This window comes from Puntigrus tetrazona, chromosome 23 (assembly GCF_018831695.1).
Source record: "Puntigrus tetrazona isolate hp1 chromosome 23, ASM1883169v1, whole genome shotgun sequence".
Classification (NCBI taxonomy): domain Eukaryota; kingdom Metazoa; phylum Chordata; class Actinopteri; order Cypriniformes; family Cyprinidae; genus Puntigrus; species Puntigrus tetrazona.
In genome coordinates this window covers 12,854,200-12,871,426 of record NC_056721.1, presented here as the reverse complement: position 1 = coordinate 12,871,426, position 17,227 = coordinate 12,854,200, and the positions used below count along the sequence as shown (strand labels likewise).

Genomic DNA, 17,227 nt, shown 5'->3' with positions numbered 1-17,227 from the left:
GACCCCTTTTTATGTAAAGTCAGCTACATATTTTCATATAGTGAAAAATAAGAATATTAGTCTAAATATAAATTTTTAAACCTGGAATATAAAGAAAAGTTATAAGATATTGATGACATTAATACCATTTAGCATTTAAAAGTTAAGGTTTTTTTTGTAACAAATGAATACTATTATCAAAGAAGTGGCAAATTGATTACAGTAAAAACATTTATAATGTTAAAACTATTATATTTCAATGTCGTTCTTTCTGATCTTTCTGTTCATCAAGGTTTCCACAAAAATATGAAGCAGCACAATCATTTCCAAAGTTTATAATAATAATGATTATTTATGGAACATCAAATCAGCATATTAGAATGATGTTCAAGGTCATGTGACATCATGCAAGAAGTAATGGAGTACTTCAGTAACGGCTGCTGAAAATTAATTTTTGCCATCACAGAACTAAATTACATTTTAAAATGATTATTGCAGTCATATCCAAACTCTTCTCAATCATGCATTGTATTGTGGAGTGTTTTAGGGATGAAAGAAACTCTTGCTAAATGTACTGGTCATTTTCTGCCATTTTCTAACCCCTTTTTTTTCTTACAGTGTAGTGCACGTAGAGAGAATTCTGCTGTCGTGGTAACCTGTGAACAAGCAAAACCTCCAGTAGCAGCAGCTGACTGAATTAGACAGTGCTTTATGTACAGTAATCTGTAATGTAAGTCAGAACAATGAGTGAGCTATTCCAGTGTGATTCGTTCGAATGGTGGTCAAAAGCCGATGACATGGATATTTGCTCAGTTACTGAAAGAAGCATCAGGTGATGAGAAGCATGTAATGTGGGTGTTTTCATATATGTGATGAATGAGATGTGGGTTGTGGCTTGTGTATTCCTTTGTGCTGGAGGAGCAGACAGCTGCTTCTTATTCTGTGTTCTGGTCTCTCTCTCTCTTTTTCTCTCATCAGCATGTCCGCCACAGACAAGACCAAACCTAGCGAGACCACCAGCCTGGTTAGGCCGAGTGATAAAAGCAAACAGGTACGGTTTTTTTCAGCATTTTAGCACTTTGATTTCAAAGTGCTAATTTAATTACGATCCGTTTTTGAATCAGTATAAACATTTATACTATTTATGAGCTAACGGTTAGTGCATACACCTACAAATATATATTTTGTGCATATATGGCTGTATATTTTTTCACGCTGTGGAAAATTTGTCGTGTGTTTTTAACTCAGCAAAGAAGTCGTTTTGGGCAGGGTTTCCTTTCCATCTGTATCGAGTGTGCCTGAAGTGGTCTGGACGGAAGTGGTGCTTGAGGTGTAATCAGATTATTAGATGGGACTGCATGTGCTTTGTAGCTCTCAAATGATACTCCCAGCCCAGCCTGTTATCATAATATTTTCATGCAGTATTCAGTTCTCTGGCTGCAGTCTGAGTGGTTTTTGGTTGAAACCCGATCGGTGCTTGGCATCACACATCAGTTGATATTCACATTTCTATGCTTGATGATCAGATCGGATCACATGATCCCAACCCTTTTTATGCATGTTCTCTAACATTGCAAAAGTAGTGACGCTGCAGTTAATGGAACAAACTTAATTTGACATGCTTTGTTATATAATCCAGTCAGGCAGAGAAGACACTTTAATAGAACAGACGTTTTATCAAATCTTAACATAAATAAAACATAAAATCTCATTTGTCTTGGTGAATCTAAATATGCATTTCAAAGATTAACATGTGAAATCGAATAGGTTCTGATTTTTTTTACGTACATATATCAAGATCAAAGTAGCAAAATAAATGATAATAACGAGACAGTCTCAAATAAGTAATAAACTAACCAAACTATTTAATAACATTAATTACAAAATAAAAAATAATGTAGAAATATAATGTTTATCATATAAATATATTTATTTATTGGAGTTAAGGATGACGGTAATAGATTTAATATAATTAAAATAATAAAATGTACACTTACATTACAAATATAGATTTTTTTCCAAATTACACACTTAAATATGAAACACATAAGAACAACAGTTAGTGTAAACGCTGCGATAAGTCCTGCTATAAGTCCGATAAGAAGAGACATTTTACATCTGTCATAGTGGAGGAAGCATCTGTCAATGAAAGTTCAAATCATTGATGTCATAAACCGCACACTTTATATTAAACCATGATTTTTTAAGTGTGTTTGTGATCTATTCTTACCCCACGTAATTCACCATCGGCTCTTGGAGGCTGCTGTGCTTTATTTGACAGGTGTAGTTGTGTGTAGTCTCAGATAGGAGAATTGCCACCTGAACTTGGTATGTTTGGTCATGATTTGGTAGGAAGCCTGTTGATATCCCATCTAAGGCTGGCTGTCCATTAACTATCCACTCCACGGTGATATCTTTAGGGTAAAAGCCTGTCACCACACAGTTAAGAGCTCCAGCAGGCTTGTGCCTGATCACAGCTTCGGGCTAACTGTAAACACACAACAAACAAGAAAATGCATTAAGATGAGTACAATCTGGTGCATGTGTTGTAAACTGTATGTAACCTGGTTGGATGCATGAATATCTATAAACAACAACACTGGATACAATTAAACACACTTGCCTTTCTGGTCAAGCATAGTTCTACTGTGTTCGTGAGAACTTCTTGAGTCGAGGAACACAATCACGATGAATGTATATGAGATTGTTGTGATTCCAGAGATCAAACCTGTCTAGAATGTGTTTAATGTCCAGATCTTGGGGCAAGTATGAGTACCAATGAGGGCTGTCCATGTCCATAGAAAGACTGTAGTCCCCGTTGACTGAAAAAGAATACAGTCCCCTTGACGTTCCATTATGACTCAGCTGACAGCCATACATTAACTGCAAAAGAGTGGACCTGAAAATACAAAATCATCTTTTAATCAAAAGTGGAACTATTTTTAGGAAATGTTTTCATTTCTACTACTGAATGTATTGTTATATACTACAACTGAGAACTAATTCGCTGCAGAGTTGTAGAATTTTTGACACCGGGTGTAAGGAAAAGTGTCGTCGGAGATCTTGTGGTTCTGGTTCACCCGAGCTTCCTACTCTAAAACATTTTATACTGTTTTACGCTCATCTTCTTGCTAGACATGTAAATGAAGTTTCTTCAATGTAAATTGTGCATAACAATGAAAGTGACAACCTTCTGTTCTCGCATCTTTGGTAGTCCTTCAGGTGAGAACGACAGAATGATATGGTGGTGGCATTATCTAGAATTATCTAGAAGTTATATTCATATGCCCTTTTGGTTCTTGATGGCCCGTTGCCGATCCCGCTCTATGGGTGATGAATTATCATTCTGGTGATCATATTTACATATTATTGAGGTCGGGGAAAAACTATCTCTGTGATAATTAAGCTCTGTATTGAAAGGAGAATAGTTTTTTGCAGCTGAGAGTAATTTTAACACCGGGTCTCTATTAAAAAGGCAAACAAAAGCTATTGTGATTCTGAAGGTAGTGTCCATTACACGGCCAATACCTACAATATTTGCAGGTATCACATCTACAACTCTGTGTGCAGAAGCTGATAAATTAAATGACACATGACCATAGGAGCCTAACACTGTCATTTTATTTTGTTTCTACAAACAAACCTGAAATTTACTGTTGAATATTTAGTTATGTTTACGTGAGTTAAAACACTTTTTCTTTTGTTTTTATAGATAAAAAAAGTGACTTAAATTTTTTCTTCAATATACTTTCTGTTCTCATTATTTATTTTCTCAATTAAATCGCTTATTTAATTCCAAAAGCTGTTGAATCTGATTAGTGCGGTCTCATAAGGCCATTATGCCACCTACTCTTCAAATTTATTAGGTTTAAATGACTCATTTATTTACTGGATAGATGCCTTTGTTTACTGAAGTAACATGTTCTTAGACACCTGTGCTAGAGATTATGCGAAACATTATTGTTCATTTTATTGGCAATAACCTGTACCTGTACACCTAGCATATATGTTATTAAAATACCATCATACAATGCACATTTTTAGAAAATAAAATCATCTCAGTCAAAACGTGTATAACATTATACTAATATTATTTAGTATAACAGGTATTCAATTATTTATTTTCTTCTGGTTTGTAGTTTTAGACTAGTTGTAGAAGAGGAAAGAGATTTTCAAACCTACCTTTCAACCCCAAGGTTAAATTAGCATATCTTGAAAACAGGTTTAAATAGCCTGTTTTAAAGTTTGTGCAATCCTTGAGATCTCCAGACAGTGGACAGAGATTCCACACGGCCAAAGGGATGTGAAAATACATCGGAGGTGCTATCAAAAGTAAATACTCTATAATCATCAAGCATGCCATATGAAGAGTATGTAGGTAAATATTGATGTCCAGGAGCGAACGTTACATATATGATCAAACTGTGATGCCCTGTGGGGAAATAAAGACAAGAAAAAATCCTGCATTACTAATGAAACTCCACTGGATATACTGGCGTTTTATAAATACTTTTCAGTACTTGTGAACTTTTGTCAAGCGTTTAATAATGATGATTATCTCCCACTGATTGCATATTATTTTATTTCTAAATGTAACATGGACACTTGCAATTAGTCAAAAGGAAAGAAAATTTCCAGCCCACCAGAGTATTCTGCGTACAACATACCAGGGGACAGCAAGGAGAACTGTAATGATATTCAGCAAAATATGTAAATAGAATGTAAAATATTCATCCTACTCAGACATATACAGTGACTTTATGGTAACTATGGCAAATGGATATCCCATCAGTGTTATAAGTATAAATATATGTTAAGGGTAAGTTTCATAGGGCAATTGTTTTAAATGTAACATGAAAAGATACATCATGAACCCTTTAAGTCACTTAAATTCCAATAATACAACAATACAAGTATTTTACTTTCAGTGGATTTGCAAAAAGGCTACATGATATTTCATTACTTTGGTTAGTTGTCAAACCTGTTTTGCTCCTGTTGACTAGCTCTGAACATCCAGCGATACTACGGTACAGTATTTTTGTTTTTAACAGAACACAAACTGCAATCTTACCAAAATCGGGTAATTTTTTTTCACGTGAGACATCCCTATACTGATAACACTGAGGTTGATTCAACTGTCTGTTAAACACAAACACACAGTATAAGCAACTCGTCCTTAGATGTTACTGCTCAACTTCGCTGAAATCCTATTGGTCAAACGCTCTCAATTTCATTTGAGTAGTTCCCATGACATTTTTGTCAATCTAAATTAATGTGTTGAATTTATAAATTTATTGGAAAAATAACAGCTTCCATTAGTGCTTTTTTAATCGCATCAGCTTGACAGTGCAGCCTCCACTGGCTCGTATTAAACGTTAACTTAATAATTACATTATGAAACAAAGAATTTGGTTACACAAGAAACGATTCGGTAGTGTAAGTCAAAGTGACTTTGCATCATTGCACAAACAAGGAAGTCCTGTTTTAGAACATTTCAAAGCAATCATGTGATTACTGTGTGTGAAATCAGCTATGACACAATAATTGATGTCTATAAATAATGTCTGTTACAATTATTTAAAGTATTTAGTCCCTGAGAATTCAAAAACAGCAGTACTAATAAAACTTGCACCGGCTGGGAAACAAATGATTAGCAGTTACACATTTGAGTTCACTAGAGGGCAGGATTACACAGTGCTAAGAAAGTACAGTCACCTGTCACTACCCATCTAGGCTTAAAAAGAAAAATCGTTTTTGTGACTGAGATAGTCATAGGAGGACTTGTTTAGTCTATTACAATGTGAACAGCGGAGTTTATTTTTGCATTTGTGCTTACCAAGAGGAAGAACAACATTGCCTTGTCACAGTTATTCCCCAGGCTCGTGGGGGAGTCCTGACATCTCGAGTCTACTTTTTGTTGTCACTTTGTTCTCTATTCCCTCCTCTCAGCAGGGTTCTTATACAAAATATTATTCCTGATGAATAAGAGACTGACGCTCGGTGGCTAGACCGAGAGACTCTCTGTAACAATAGATGGGGAGACGGAATCTGTTCCTTGTTGCGTACTTCCTCCGTCAAACAGTCCCACCCAAATGAAAAAAAAAAAAAAAAAAACAGTGGGGGAAACTTTACTTAACGTTTTAATTATGCGCTTATTCCTTTGATGCGTCATTTGTCTTTAAATGCTATACTCCTTGAAATCAAAATAATCACATTTTTATATCTTTTGAGGGATCATAGGCTAAATGTTTTACTTTTCCAGTCTTCCCAAGGGACTTTTAGTTTGTAAAATCAAAAAATGGTGACCAGAACATTAAATGTGTATCTGTGTATTGTTTGACTTTGTAACCAATTTTGCAGTTTCTTCAGAATGCATTCAAGTTACATTCTATCCATTCATGCATTCCATGAAAACTGAACCCACTGATCTTGGGTTTATAGAGTACAGTATACTGACGTATTGGCTACATAATATTTTTTGTTATAGTTCAGATCTGCACTTTTGGTGCATGGTGCAGTACATTTTTAACTCTTCTAATATGATATGTACTATATTAAAAGGATTATTGATTTTAACCCTAATCCGAATCCTTCAGGTTAAAGTCCAACACAAGAAGCACTTTCATTTAGACTTACAGCTGATCCAGGCCACCAAGATAGATATTCAAATTTGTGACAGAAATGGGAGATCTGCCCATTGCGCAGGTTTTCGATGCTTTGTTGCCTCCGGTCTCCAAATGAATGCTTTGTAAAGAGCTCATTATCAGACGGGACATGTCTCTAATTGGACCACATGAAAAAGAGGGTCCGGCACAGCACTACTTATTGAGGAACACAAGGCGCCTCACCAATACAGTTGGAATGTGCCTCTCCATTAGTCTGAGTGACATTGTTCTACCATTGTCAGTGCAAAAGTTTCCATTTGATCCACAAGAAGGTGCTCTTTCATTCAGTGCCATGAGCCTCAATGACAGTGTCACAGCAGATAATGAAAATGACTGAGATGAGGATACAGAGAGATGGTGATGTGGACTCTCGCTGATCAGATTGGTCAAGCTTTGCTCAGACAATAGCTGTCTCCGTTTGAACTTTGTGAACTGGCTGACCCAAAACGTTTCAAAGGGCTATTTGATGCGAAATATCATCTCTATTTAAATAAATTCTTGAGTTTAGTTGAATTCTTTAAGAAAATAAGCAAAACTGGTCCAGTCTTAACCCTGGGTTAACAGAATGCTTTTAGTTTAATCATGTTGGAGTTTCGAGGTTGCACAGTCTACAAGCAGCAGTGTTTATTCTGCATATTTGCAAATCAGTGATTGGATTAATTTAGCATGTGGCATGAATAATGGCTTGCATTGCTGTATAGTATATTAGTTTAACTCATGTTAACTCGTGTTAACAGGTGTTCTGTCAGCTTTTGACAATTTACTCAAATGCTGAGATGAGTATTAGTGCATGAAAGTTTCTAAAACTGCAGCGGAAAGCTCATACGCAAACATTTCAAAACCCAGGCAAGTCTAACCCACTTTCAAAATCATAAGTATGGAATACTTAACCCAGGGTTTAAAACCACTGATTACTTATGGTTAAGCATAGCATGAAAAGCACTACTTCAAAAAAAAAAAAAAAAAAAAAGTCTCCAATCCAATCTAGCCTGCTGTTTTCTAGTGTTTCATTGTTTTAAAGCCACTCAAATGTGAATCAGCACAATGCTACTGTGATTGTTGAGCTCGGGTGAGAAAATCGTCCACACAAATACTTAGCTGAGACGGAATTGAATTTCCAGTCATTCGAAAGTTAGTCAGAGAGACATGCATCCAAGCGACCGATGCATCCAATCGGATTACAGTATCATGTCCTTAAACTCATCCTTCACAGGAAAATGACTTGGCTGACAACCATTAACACTACACTGTAATTGTTACCTTAAGACGTTAATTCTACCTGACCTGACCTTCTAAAAATAGCTTTTGTTGGTGTAATCTAATGTAACCTGCTTTATTTAGTCATAATAATGGTCTAGTATTGTTTTGACTTCATTTAGATATAAATTTTGATCATAATAAAAACTAGTTACTCCTTTTAGACTCATTTTGGTTAAATGACAACATTTTTCTATTTCTTACGAAATGAGTGTGTAATAGTTTTCAATTCAAACTACATTTAATAAGACAAAAGTGCCGTCCTGGTATCAGCATTAAGCTATTTTGAAGATTTTCTGCCCTTTGTATATACGGGGAATTAATGACCTTTTATTTCATCATGCTCAGGTTCACTGCTGTCAGGCAAGAGGTGCTGGCGATCTTAGCTATGCAAACAATAAACGTTTCATTGATAAGTCTCCCATTCAGAAATAGCCTAGAGATAAGTGTGTAGAGGTTTGCGTGCATGAACTTTCACCGGCTCAGTCATGTGGACCAACACTTTCTTTTCACTTTCAAAAGCTTATGAATAAAAAAGACATTAAAAATGACATTCAAGGCAATAAATGAGCAATGGCATAGACGTATCTTTGATTTACTGAACAATACCACCCTACAGACACCCACCAAACCCACCCTGTCTTTGATCCAACGTTTGTCTGTTATTGTTTACAATGCCTATCAAAGAACATTTATTTAGTCCTGAGGAACCAACGTCAACAGAAACTTTCCATTCTTTTTGAGGAAAAAATCTTTTTTTTTTTATGATGAAGACAATGAAAGAGAAGTGTTTTTTGCATACAGTTTTACCGGACCCTTTCCTACTGTGAAGAACAAAGACTAAGGATATGGTGTCAGGATGAAACAACGACGACAAAACTACCAGCACTACAAGATTACCAAAACTGTTCCTGTATTTACTTACATTATTATTACATTTTATTAGACAACTGAATCTTTCAGATCAACATCGCTTTTTTTGACAATGGTGGTTATTTTCATAGCCTTATGTTCATTTCAGTTATGAAGAATTAATTATTTTGTCAGTACTGCACAGTATAAGCACTGATGGAATAACAGAAAAATATATAAAAGGAAAATTATAGAAATTATAAAAAATGTGATTATTTCTGTCTACGTCATGATTTAGCCTGATTATTTAACACCATTTATTCCTTGTTTGTTTCTCAGGTAAAGCACATTGACTACAATTATTAATTAGGCGTTAATGATTAAAACGATATATTTTATTTACATGGATATCTTAAAAAAGCAGTCTCTCGGGATTGTCCAGATCACGGTGATTAAAGTCGACGCATTTACGTCACTCATCCAATCGGAGCGCGTCAATTTCAAACGTGCCTGTGTACAAATCGCCATTCACAGGTAACCAAGCAACAGCCAATCAGAGGCGGCTTCAGAGAGTTTATATTAAGCGCTTTACTCCGCTGATGGCAGTTCTCCGAGCACACCTGACAGACTCGAAGACGGTTTAAGATCGACTAAACCATGAGGGCTTCTTTCAACACGACAAACTGGAGAATACACTGTGGATTTTAAATTGTAATAAACTCCGTGATTTTTTGTTACGTGGACTTTAGGACTGCAGTTTTACACCGGAAGAAAATAAATACATTTAAAAAAAAAAAAAAAAAACCTCTAAACTGCTACTATGGAGTCTAATAAAAAAGGTAACGACACACTGCTTGCCTGATAATTCTATTGTAGTGATATTTTGCCAGTAGTACCTGAGAAATATAACTAGAGAGGAGAGTGTTTCAGTTAAAACGTCTTATTTAGAGGTGTGGAGGATTGTTTGTTTGTGTGGTCAACAAAATGAAAACAAAACTGAAAACTTAACTCTCATTTATATTTTTACTTTGATGTTTGTTTGTATCTGTACCTAGACAAATAGTGATTTTTCTATCTATCTATCTATCTATCTATCTATCTATCTATCTATCTATCTATCTATCTATCTATCTCTATCTGTCCATCAAACTAAAACAATTTTTGTCTCCAGAAACAGGTCTCGTGTGATCGGTTTAAACCCTTAAGTAATGGAAATATGTGGTAAAACCTTGTAGTAGGACCTCTCAGATCACAGCCTTACTCGAGGGTTCAGAGGAGAAACAGATGAATAACATCAAACCCTTTGTGTCATAGTCCCATTTATCCTGTTTGCCAGAAAGTAAAGTGTTAAGAGAGAAAGAGATAGCGGCAGAACAAAAAAAGTGACCACAGCCTCTTCTGAGTAGAAGGACCAGACCGCTGCAGGGTTAGTTGAGGTCACAGAGGAAGTATAGACACGGCCCTTTGCATAATTAATATTTACAGAATAAAAGAAAATACATTTTGAAAAGCGTCACTTTTCAAACACTTTAAGACACAAGTCTGTTTGAAATTAATTTGTAACATTTAGACTTTACATGGCATATTAATTCTCTTAATACAAATATCTAAATTATGGATGTCACATAATGAATCATGATTAATCGCATCTAAAAATATATTTTGTTGCATAAATATACACAGGACACACACTTACATTATGTATAGGCCTGCATGTGTATATATTTAAGAAAAAATGTTTTATGTTAAATATGTTTATAAATGATATGAATATATAATATATGTAAATATATACTGCATGTGTGTATATATATATATATATATATATATATATATATATATATATATATATATATATATATATTCTCATACTACCTTTTTTTATTTTGGATGAGATTGATGTAGATGAATAGTTTGACAGGACTATCTAAAATCCTTTTGTGTTGTTGTTGGATCCACTAGTGCTTTGTACTTGATTGATGTATGCGTATGCAAGTTTTGCAGAACAGTGACATTTCATTAAAATGTTAGCTTAAGTGCAAAGCAGTTCTCTTAAATTGAGATTTAAATTGAGAAAAAGTGCTGGTGGAAACCTTTTGAAGTCTAAAACCCTTTGATTCCTTGCGTTGCTTATTAATTTTCTATATGTTAATTTCTTCAGGAATGGTAAGCTTCTTAAGACTTGAGGCCAGTGTTACTCTGTCAACATTACTAAATGCACATCAATTTATATTTTTATAACTTGATGTGCTTTTATATATAGATTTTTTTGTTTGTTTGTTTGTTTTTTCTCCATATATTAATTCAGCTGCAATTACTTGCATGTACTGACCTATGGTTACATAATATTTAACAAGGTTTAAGTGTAACATGTAAGCACACGTGCTATGGTCAAGTCAGAACTGCTCAGAGGATGCAAGGCTACTGATGTAACCTTCTTAAGCTTGAGAATAACTAGCGTTTTCTACCTAGTGCGTGTCAAATAGGGGATTCCCAGAATCATATTCTGGACTATATTTCCAAAACTTTTAGTTTGTGGGATTTGCGTTTTTAGTTTTACTCCAGTCGAGATCAAACTCAGCTCTAAATATACACTAAAGTGTTACGTAGCCTATTAAAGCGTAGGAGCACGTATGAAATCACATGCCGGGGTTAGCAGTATTTTAGTTAATCTGACCCTCACGTGCTAGTGCTCACGATGAAGTCGTTGTCTTTGAAGGCCTGTTGAGCCTGTTATGTAAAAGCCTGTGGTTGTTTGAGTGGATTGGAATAAGAGGCTGGAGTAGTCGTGGTACGTGTGCGTGAGTTGGTTCAGGTGCTACCAGATCTGTAATAGGATCATATTGGTAATCAACAGGGTTTCCCTCATTCAGCATCATACAGTGGGGTCACAGTTCTGTGGAACATACTGAACCATTGTTCACACGGGGCTCTTTTTTGGTTTTAAACCTGCAGTAAAGCTGTAAAAGATACTCAAAGGCCACATAGAACTGGCTATTGTATTATGCATAATATTTTTAATATGCAGAGTGAAACTGTACATACATATTTAACTACCCTGAAATATCATATAAATACATAATCAAGCTCATAAAATCTATTAGCATATAAGCCCGTTTTCAGCATGGGACAAAAAACAGTTTTTCTTGTAATTCTCAGAATTGGCATTGACTTTTTCTCTCACAATTCACAATACATATTTCCATTTTTAACTTTTACAATTCTCTGACTTTTTTTGGGAAGACATTTCAAGTTTACATTTCACAGTTCTGTCTCCTTTACATTTCTGTAATTCATATTTTTTCCGCTCTGATCTCAGAATTCTGCCACATAATTTTGTGAGTTTATAGCTCATAATTCAGACTTTTCTTCTCAGAATAGCAAGTTTACATCTATTATCTATTAATAGCATTTCAATTCTTTTCATTTTGTGGCTGAAGAGGGATTTCTATATTTGATTCATATTCCATCATTAAGTTAATTTCATCAGTTAAATTGATATGGCCATTTCAAATTTTGCTATAAACATCATGGTTCTCTGTATTGTTCCTTAAAAAATATATTTCAAAATGTTAAATTATATAATTATGTTGTTTTCTACATTTACAGCAGTTGACGCTTCAGCTGTTGATGGCTGTTGGGACTGCTGTGATCGGCTCCTTGCAGTTTGGCTACAACACTGGAGTCATCAATGCCCCTCAGAAGGTGAACAATTTTAGACATGTAACAATACGTGACATGATTTGTCATATAAGCATTTAAGTATCAGCATCTTGCTATTTGACGAACTATATTTAATGCATTATATATGTATTGTTGATGTTTGTGTGTTAGTGTTAATGCTACTGGTAATGCTTCTAAATGAACTGTAAACTACATGCTGTATTAATCCTCCCTGCGTAGCCTATTAAGATATGCTGATTCACATGTGCAGAGCGTTCTAATAATAGTCCAGCACTACTGAAACTCTTCAGAAGAGATTCTTAGAACAGTCTTTCTTACTGTCCATAAAAGGATAGAGAACAAAGTACAAAGTTTGACAAATAGATGTATATATTTAATTTCTGTTATGTGCATCAGAAGTGAAAAAAAGTGATAAAACTTGCAACAAATATGTTTTTTCACAATGAATGATGAATGAATAAAATGACCTTGACCTCTTAATACAGCACAACCAGCTAAGGGTTCTGAATAAATCTCACATATAGAGTGCAAATCATGTGCCATAGTTTAGCTGTAGTCTTTTAATAGGATAAAGAGAGAAAGTCAAAAGTCAAGGACGCATAAGGACATCGTTACTGTGATATTTAAAGTTATTTGTACATTTTTGGAGCATTTTCGAAACATTTTTTAATGGCGTTTCGTTCTTGTTTTATAATTTATTGAGGAGGAAACTATTAAATCACAAGAAGCCAAAGCCTAATCTAGATCATGTTTCATGTTTGCAGTTTTGTATGTTTGATGACTAACTTAATCAAGCTTAATTAAGCAGCTTCTTGTGCAGTCTGTTCTGACGCTGTAGTACTGCTCCCCTGCAGACGTAATACAGAATGTGATGTTTTTGTTTATGTGTGTGTACTGTCTATTTATTATGTTTCTATATATTATATATATATATATATATATATATATATATATATATATATATATATATATATATATATACACACATAAACTTTTTTTTTTTTTCTAAACATTGTATGTGTGTGTATTTATATATACATAATAAATATACACAATATATACACATCCACTTTTTTGTTGCTTTATGCTTTAATGCTTTATACTTGATTAATACATATGCATTATAATGAGCATAATTTATTTAATAATATTGTTTTTAAAAAAAAAAAAAGGATGGAATTTGGATTTGAAAAGAAATAATCTCCCTCCTTAATGATTTTCATAGAGTATGTTCTTTTCTCTCGTAGATCATTGAGTCTTTCTACAATGAGACATGGTATGAGAGGTACTCTGAGTACATCCCGCCAGGCTCTCTAACTGCACTCTGGTCCATATCAGTGGCCATTTTCTCTGTGGGTGGTATTTTCGGCTCCTTCTCGGTTGGACTCTTTGTAAACCGTTTTGGCAGGTAATTTAACCATCCTGTCAGAACTCAATTTTTGCCCTAATTTCACGTGTCTCTCAACTTTCTCTATCTTATATTTTAACAGGAGGAACTCAATGCTCATTGTTAATGTTCTGGCCTTCACCTCTGCTGCTTTAATGGGCTTTTCCAAGCTGGCTGAATCCTGGGAGATGCTTATTATCGGCCGCTTCATTATAGGCCTTTACTCTGGCCTGTCCACAGGCTTTGTACCAATGTATGTAGAGAAATCGCCCCAACTTCTTTGCGTGGGGCACTGGGCACACTTCACCAGCTTGGCATTGTCGTTGGGATCCTCATAGCACAGGTTAATTAAAGCATTTGCTTGATTGTGAGACCACTTTTAGTAATCAATGATACTTTTTACATTATATAGATATATGGGAGCTTTGTCCTTTTTTTGTTTATTTTATTAAAAACACTCTGCTTTGTTCTATAGATCTTTGGGATTAAAGAAATCATGGGGAACCCTACATTGTGGCCCTTCTTACTTGGGTTTACTTTTCATCCCAGCCGTAATCCAGTGTGCCTTGCTGCCCTTCTGCCCCGAGAGCCTCGCTACCTCCTCATTAACCAGAACGAGGAGGCTAAAGCCAAGAGTGGTGAGTTTTTAATACTCAGCTTGTGATGTTGCCTAAGGTTTCTCCAGTCAGCCTAACTGACTCATTTCCATAGTGCTGAAGAAGCTCCGTGGCACTGAAGACGTGGCTGCAGACATGCAGGAGATGAGGGACGAGAGCAGACAGATGATGAGGAGAAGACAGTCACCATCCCTGAGCTCTTCCGCTCATCCTCTACCGCCAGCCCATCTTCATTGCCATCATGCTACAGCTCCTCCCAGCAGTTCTCCGGTATCAATGCTGTACGCCTAGCAATTTTCTTTATCTAGCATTTATCTGCTGATCCATCAATCTTATTTTCCATCAAATTCTATTGCTTGTTGTATTAGAAATACCATATATATATATAATATATAATATAATTTTTGTGTGTGTGTGTGTGTGTTTTCCAGGTTTTTTATTACTCCACTGGTATATTTGAGAAAGCAGGGTGTCTGAGCCTGTCTATGCCACCATTGGTGCTGGAGTTGTGAACACAGCATTCACAGTTGTATCGGTAAGTTAGTACAAAAACATACTTTTTTTGATTTTGTCCTTAGTTGAAGCACATGACAATGCTTGTATCTCTGTGCAATTTAGCTGTTCATAGTGGAGCGAGCCGGTCGAAGATCACTACATCTTGTTGGGCTGATGGGAATGGCTGTGTCTTCTGTTCTCATGACCATAGCTATGGCGCTACTAGTATGTATCTGCTTAAATTGATGCACTACATGTCTGTTAGTGTTCATATGTACACTGGTCTTTAATCGTGCCTATTCATTAATTGCAGGATCAAGTTAAATGGATGTCATATGTCAGCATCGTCGCCATCTTCAGTTTTGTGGCATTTTTCGAGATCGACCAGGTCCAATCCCGTGGTTCATTGTGGCTGAACTCTTCAGTCAAGGCCCCGACCTTCTCTGCCATCGCCGTTGCTGGTTTCTCTAACTGGTTTGCCAACTTCTTGGTGGGAATGTGCTTCCAGTATGTTGAGGTATGGAAACATTAAATAACACGTTATAGTCTTTATTTTCTCATTGTTGTCACACTTCTTTTAATGCTCACATTTTTTTGTGTTGATAGGAACTGACAGGGCGTACGCTTTCATCATCTTCACTGTCCTTCTTCTGATATTCTTCGTCTTCACCTACTTCAAAGTTCCTGAGACCAAAGGGCGGACATTTGAAGAGATCTCTGTGAGCTCCGCTCAGGGTCAGAGAAGTATACCCGAGATGATCTGAACACATTGGGGCAGATTCCCAGCTCTGAGCTCAGTGCCACGTTTATACAGTAATGTAGTGAGTGTCCTCGGCTATAGTACAGTGGGTATGTCTACAATGGCAAACTACCATATAACTCCTACTAGGAATGCTGTAGGTTATGCAGTGTTTACTATGCACTAGTGTTGTCACCATACTGGAATTTCCAAATTTGATATTCAATGCCATTTTTTTTTATACCGCTGTGCAAAACCGCGTTAACGTTAAGATTTCTATTAGACTCGATTATTAAGAAGTACCTTTCATGCAGCTCTAATTGAATGAAAACATCCTGCAAAGGTTTAAACTAAAAGTGGATCGTGATATAAAATTATCGTCTCTCAAAAGATAGAGTGAACTCTGAATCATTGAAACGAGTCGTTTTTAAAACGAATCCCAAGCCGTTTCATGTTGATGTCGAAATAAACATTTGCATGTTTCCGTCAACTTGTTGAGAAAACCACTCAGACCAATCTCAGAAGATTAGCGTCACGGAAAGGAGGGGTTTAGAAAGATTTAGCATTGAGAGAATCAGTAAGCAAGAAAGAGTTTCTGACCTTGCACGTCTGTCAATCTGTTAATTTATCTAGCTTTACAATAATAAGGGCACCTTAAAAGATAAAAATCACAAGGTTACAACTTTCCAATGAGGAATATTTTTATAACGCCTTGAGGTGAAAAACACTGGAGAAAAACCTAACGACACTGGAGAAAAGCTTATGGATTTATGTTTACGCCAAATGCTTTTTAAAGAGAAGTGTCATTTTTATTATTTTATTACCCAGAAGAGTGGTGTGACCATTATGGAGCATAATGAGCACTATAAACAACATTTATCATTTACTACAATTTAGAATAATGTAAAATAATATTTTCTGCCTAGTTCTGTGATAAGAAGCCAAATCACAAAAGGATGTTTCAGATATTTCAGTATCGATATGTAACAAAAACTATTTTTGGACAACACTAGTATGCAGATTTTCTGATTGCATTGAATACCTTTATGACTTATGACTACATTTGTCAAACTGTGCAATATTTGACCAGTACACTGCTTCTCAATAATTACTCATTATTTCACTGGACTTACAAAAGTGTGAATATTTGTATACAAAATTGTATTACACATTGCAAAATTGCTATATTTATTTCTGAGGCCAGAACGGACACTTCTGTCTAATGTAAAATGTTACACTGTAATAGCGGTGTACCGCATAACAGTTTAAAACTTTGTTTGCATACTGCAGACTGCTTTTAGGTGTACTACATACTCGCGCTATTATTTTTTGTACATACTATATTGAAACAATAATATATAGTATAATGTGTATGGGTGTAGCATGCAGTATTTTTTGTAATCCATTCTGAACGTTCCTACTGTCTTACTTTAGATACACTACAAACAAACTGCTTTTCTTCCTCACACATACTGTTTTGTTAATCAGCTTGTTTTCTCTAACAATGGATCTAAAAATAAGATTATTGTACATTTGTGTATTATTAGGTCTT

The 17,227-nt window shown here is 35.4% G+C and overlaps 1 pseudogene; it reads left to right on the top strand.

Moving 5' to 3' along the window:
- Positions 1-881: 881 nt before the first annotated feature.
- LOC122328364 lies at positions 882-15,705 on the top strand (annotated as a pseudogene).
- The last annotated feature ends 1,522 nt before the right edge of the window (positions 15,706-17,227 follow it).